Below are 5993 nucleotides of genomic sequence, written 5' to 3'. Positions count from 1 at the left end.
GACTGGTAAAACAGAACGTGAACATTCCACCTGTTCTGGGAATGTTTATTTTTAGGTTGCAGGGAGGTTCTGAGAACCTTGAAAGTTCACCTGGGATATTTTATTAGCGCTCAGAAAACGTAAATGATAGGTTATTTAAAGTTTTCTAAATAACTGCCTTAATTAAAACCAGGGGTTGGAACCAGTGTAGTTTGGTGGAAATGATCCATCCATTGTGTAGAAATGATGTTGAATAACAATAAACTACATTTATCAATCTGACTCCATTATTATGTGAATAAATGCGACAGGCCCTGTGCGTCTCTGGAGGATCTAGCCAGATAGTGAATCATTGCCTCACCGACTCAATATGACTATAATGAACATGTGTCTGACTTGTACCGTTATGAGACTAGATACAAATAGCTCATCCTGGCTACCAATGTTCTAGCATTCATTTAAGTAGGCAGATCAGGGAAGTCAAGTTCAGCATGTCCTATAGTGTATAGTTGTAATTAACTACTACCTATAGACCGACTAAATGATAGGCATATTGTCAATAAAAAATAGTTACTCTGTAAAACGAGGAATACATTTACTCAATTAAACTAAACATCATTAATTAGTCACAAAATAATTGACACTCAAACAATTCCACTGTACATGAAATACATGACACATACCAGTATAACACAGTAAATTACTATCACCAACATGAAATACATGATACATAACAGTATAACACAGTAAATTACTATCACCAACATGAAATACATGACACATAACAGTATAACACAGTAAATCACTATCACCAACATGAAATACATGATACATAACAGTATAACACAGTAAATCACTATCACCAACATGAAATACATGACACATAACAGTATAACACAGTAAATTACTATCACCAACATGAAATACATGATACATAACAGTATAACACAGTAAATCACTATCACCAACATGAAATACATGACACATAACAGTATAACACAGTAAATTACTATCACCAACATGAAATACATGATACATAACAGTATAACACAGTAAATCACTATCACCAACATGAAATACATGATACATAACAGTATAACACAGTAAATCACTATCACCAACATGAAATACATGACACATAACAGTATAACACAGTAAATTACTATCACCAACATGAAATACATGATACATAACAGTATAACACAGTAAATTACTATCACCAACATGAAATACATGATACATAACAGTATAACACAGTAAATCACTATCACCAACATGAAATACATGATACATAACAGTATAACACAGTAAATCACTATCACCAACATGAAATACATGACACATAACAGTATAACACAGTAAATCACTATCACCAACATGAAATACATGACACATAACAGTATAACACAGTAAATTACTATCACCAACATGAAATACATGATACATAACAGTATAACACAGTAAATCACTATCACCAACATGAAATACATGACACATAACAGTATAACACAGTAAATCACTATCACCAACATGAAATACATGATACATAACAGTATAACACAGTAAATCACTATCACCAACATGAAATACATGACACATAACAGTATAACACAGTAAATTACTATCACCAACATGAAATACATGATACATAACAGTATAACACAGTAAATCACTATCACCAACATGAAATACATGATACATAACAGTATAACACAGTAAATTACTATCACCAACAGGTTGATTTATTAACGTGTCTTGTGAATAATTTCGATGAGAAAAAATGAGGCGTGTCAGATACAGGAGCTTGATAGCAAGTTCTCAAAGTATGAATTCACTGTCCTTTTAACCACATTCAACCAGGAACTCAACGTGAATGAGCATTTCTTAACACTTTGCCAGTGAAAAACAAACAGCAGGAGCAACAAACCCAGATTCTAATTAAATGAACTCAATAAAAAAAAATATATTTTTTTTATTTTATTTCACCTTTATTTAACCAGGTAGGCAAGTTGAGAACAAGTTCTGATTTACAATTGCGACCTGGTCAAGATAAAACAAAGCAGTTCGACACATACAACAACACAGAGTTACACATGGAGTAAAACAAACATACAGTCAATAATACAGTAGAAAAATAAGTCTATATACAATGTGAGCAAATGAGGTGAGATAAGGGAGGTAAAGGCAAAAAAAAGGCCATGGTGGCGAAGTAAATACAATATAGCAAGTAAAACACTGTAATGGTAGATTTGCAGTGGAAGAATGTGCAAAGCAAAAATAGAAATAATGGGGTGCAAAGGAGCAAAATAAATAAATAAATACAGTAGGGGGAGAGGTAGTTGTTTGAGCTAAATTATAGATGGGCTATGTACAGGTGCAGTAATCTGTGAGCTGCTCTGACAGCTGGTGCTTAAAGCTAGTGAGGGAGATAAGTGTTTCCAGTTTCAGAGATTTTTGTAGTTCATTCCAGTCATTGGCAGCAGAGAACTGGAAGGAGAGGCGGCCAAATGAATAATTGGTTTTGGGGGTGACCAGAGAGATATACCTGCTGGAGCGCGTGCTACAGGTGGGTGCTGCTATGGTGACCAGCGAGCTGAGATAAGGGGGGACTTTACCTAGCAGGGTCTTGTAGATGACCTGGAGCCAGCCATCGAGAGTGTACAGGTCGCAGTTGTGGGTATTATATGGGGCTTTGGTGACAAAACGGATGGCACTGTGATAGACTGCATCCAATTTATTGAGTCGGGTATTGGAGGCTACTTTGTAAATGACATCGCCGAAGTCGAGGATCAGTAGGATGGTCAGTTTTACAAGGGTATGTTTGGCAGCATGAGTGAAGGCTTTATTTGCGAAATTGGAAGCCAATTCTATATTTAACTTTGGATTGGATATGTTTGATGTGAGTCTGGAAGGAGAGTTTACAGTCTAACCAGACACCTAGGTATTTGTAGTTGTCCACATATTCTAAGTCAGAACCGTCCAGAGTAGTGATGTTGGACGGGCGGGCAGGTGCACGCAGCGATCGGTTGAAGAGCATGCACTTAGTTTTACTTGTATTTAAGAGCAGTTGGAGGCCACGGAAGGAGAGTTGTATGGCATTGAAGCTCGTCTGGAGGGTTGTTAACACAGTGTCCAAAGAAGGGCCAGAAGTATACAGAATGGTGTCGTCGGCGTAGAGGTGCATCAGAGACTCACCAGCAGCAAGAGCGACATCATTGATGTATACAGAGAAGAGAGTCGGTCCAAGAATTGAACCCTGTGGCACCCCCATAGAGACTGCCAGAGGCCCGGACAACAGACCATCCGATTTGACACACTGAACTCTATCAGAGAAGAAGTTAGTGATCCGGGCGAGGCAATCTTTTGAGAAACCAAGGCTATCGAGTCTGCCGATGAGGATGTGGTGATTGACAGAGTCGAAAACCTTGGTAAGGTCAATGAATACGGCTGCACAGTATTGTTTCTTATCGATGGCGGTTAGGATATCATTTAGGACCTTGAGCGTGGCTGAGGTGCCCTCATGACCAGCTCTGAAACCAGATTGCATAGCAGAGAAGGTATGGTGCGATTCTAAATGGTCGGTAATCTGTTTGTTGACTTGGCTTTCGAAGACCTTAGAAAGGCAGGGTAGGATATATATATGTCTGTAGCAGTTTGGGTCTAGAGTGTCCCCCCCTTTGGAGAGGGGGATGACCGCAGCTGCTTTCCAATCTTTGGGAATCTCAGACGACACGAAAGAGAGGTTGAACAAGCTAGTAATAGGGGTTGCAACAATTTCTGCAGATCATTTTAGAAAGAAAGGGTCCAGATTGTCTAGCACGACTGATTTGTAGGGGTCCAGATTTTGCAGCTCTTTCAGAACATCATCTGACTGGATTTGGGAGAAGGAGAAATGGGGAAGGCTTGGGCGAGTTGCTCTGGGGGGTGCAGTGCTGTTGACCGGGGTAGGGGTAGCCAGGTGGAAAGCATGGCCAGCCGTAGAAAAATGCTTATTGAAATTCTCAATTATAGTGGATTTATCGGTGGTGACAGTGTTTCCTGTCCTCAGTGCAGTGGGCAGCTGGGAGGAGGTGTTCTTATTCTCCATGGACTTTACAGTGTCTCAGAACATTTTTGAGTTTGTGAAGGGCAGTCAGGTCTGGAGGAAACCAAGGGCTATATCTGTTCCTGGTTCTAAAATTCTTGAATGGGGCTATGCTTATTTAAGATGGTGAGGAAGGCATTAAAAAAAATAAAAAAAATAACGTTGTATTACAAAAGTAGTTTGAAATGTTTTGGTAAAGTTTACATGTAACTTTTGAGATATTTTGTAGTGACGTTGCGCAAGTTGGAAGCTGTGTTTTTCTGGATGAAACGCGCCAAATAAATGGACATTTTGGATATATATCGACGGAATTAATCGAACAAAAGGACTATTTGTGATGTTTATGGGACATATTGGAGTGCCAACAAAAGAGGTTCGTCAAAGGTAAGGCATGAATTATATTTTTATTTCTGCGTTTTGTGTCGTGCCTGCAGTGTTGAAATATGCTACTCCCTTTGTTTACTGTTGTGCTATCATCAGATAATAGCATCTTCTGCTTTCGCCGAAAAGCCTTTTTGAAATCTGACACGTAGGCTGGAATGACAACGACTGTAGCTTTAATTTGATATCTTACATGTGTGATTTAATGAAAGTTTGACTGTTATAGTATTTTATTTGAATTTGGCACTCTGCATTTTCCCTGGCTATTGGCCAGGTGGGACGATTGCGTCCCACCTACCCCAGAGAGGTTAATAATAATACAAGGCAGAAAAAACAAAACAGGAGAAGCGTACTGAACGAGACGAAACCAATACTGCCTGATGACTGAGGGTACTGAGGGCTAAATAAAGGGAGAGTAATCAAGGTGAGGATGAGGTCCAGGTGTTCCGTAATGATGGGGAGCAGGTGTGTGTAATGATGGGGAGCAGGTGTGTGTAATGATGGGGAGCAGGTGTGTGTAATGATGGGGAGCAGGTGTGTGTAATGATGGGGAGCAGGTGTGTGTAATGATGTGGAGTAGGTGTGCGTAATGATGGGGAGCAGGTGTGCGTAATGATTGGGAGCAGGTGTGTGTAATGATGGGGAGCAGGTGTGTGTAATGATGGGGAGCAGGTGTGTGTAATGATGGGGAGCAGTTGTGTGTAATAATTGGGAGCAGGTGTGCGTAATGATGGGGAGCAGGTGTGCGTAATGATGGGGAGCAGGTGTGTGTAATGATGGGGAGCAGGTGTGCGTAATGATGGTACCAGGACCAGTAGTTAGTAAGACCGGCGACATCGAGTGATGGAGAGGGGGAGCAGAACTATAGTTATCACTTTTAACATTGGATTTATTAACTACTTAAAGGTAAGATGTGTTTTTTTATTCTGGTGCCACTCTGCACACTACATGTAATCGAACATGTAATCTACGTAATCCCCAAAAGTAATGAATTGTTAATGAGAGGGGCCATAACCAATAAGTAGTAATGCTGCATATTCAAAGAAAAATTTAAATATCACCTTTCTGGTAAAAAAAAATCTTAAATTGCTAAGGTGTCGTCACTTTTTATTTTATTTTAATTTAAATGTACCTTTTATTTATCACCTTTGAGGTCACAAGTTCAAGTACAAATCAGATAAAAACATGAAAATATGAAATATTCTGTATATTTCCTATTCAACAAAAGGCTTGAAATGACTGATATGCGTTCTAAATAATATAATCAGATTATAAAACGTCTAACAATAAGATTTCACCTTCCTTATAACTGTAAAATACACATTTGTATGTTTAGTGTTAGAGAAAATGTGTAAAACCATCACTGTGAAGGTCTCACAGAGCTCTAGCTTGGCTTCCTGAACTCATTAGGAACTCACCTTTCATCTCAATATTAATATTTTCCATCTATGACAAACATAATTATTTTTTGTTTGTTTAAAATCTATGAATTATTTTACATGAATGGCTTTAAATCAATGTCTGAATGTGCTACCATAATGAAACTTAA

Source organism: Salvelinus alpinus, chromosome 29, assembly GCF_045679555.1.
Source record: "Salvelinus alpinus chromosome 29, SLU_Salpinus.1, whole genome shotgun sequence".
Lineage (NCBI taxonomy): Eukaryota > Metazoa > Chordata > Actinopteri > Salmoniformes > Salmonidae > Salvelinus > Salvelinus alpinus.
The sequence above is the reverse complement of the archived record's forward strand: the minus strand, read 5'-3'. Positions refer to the sequence as shown.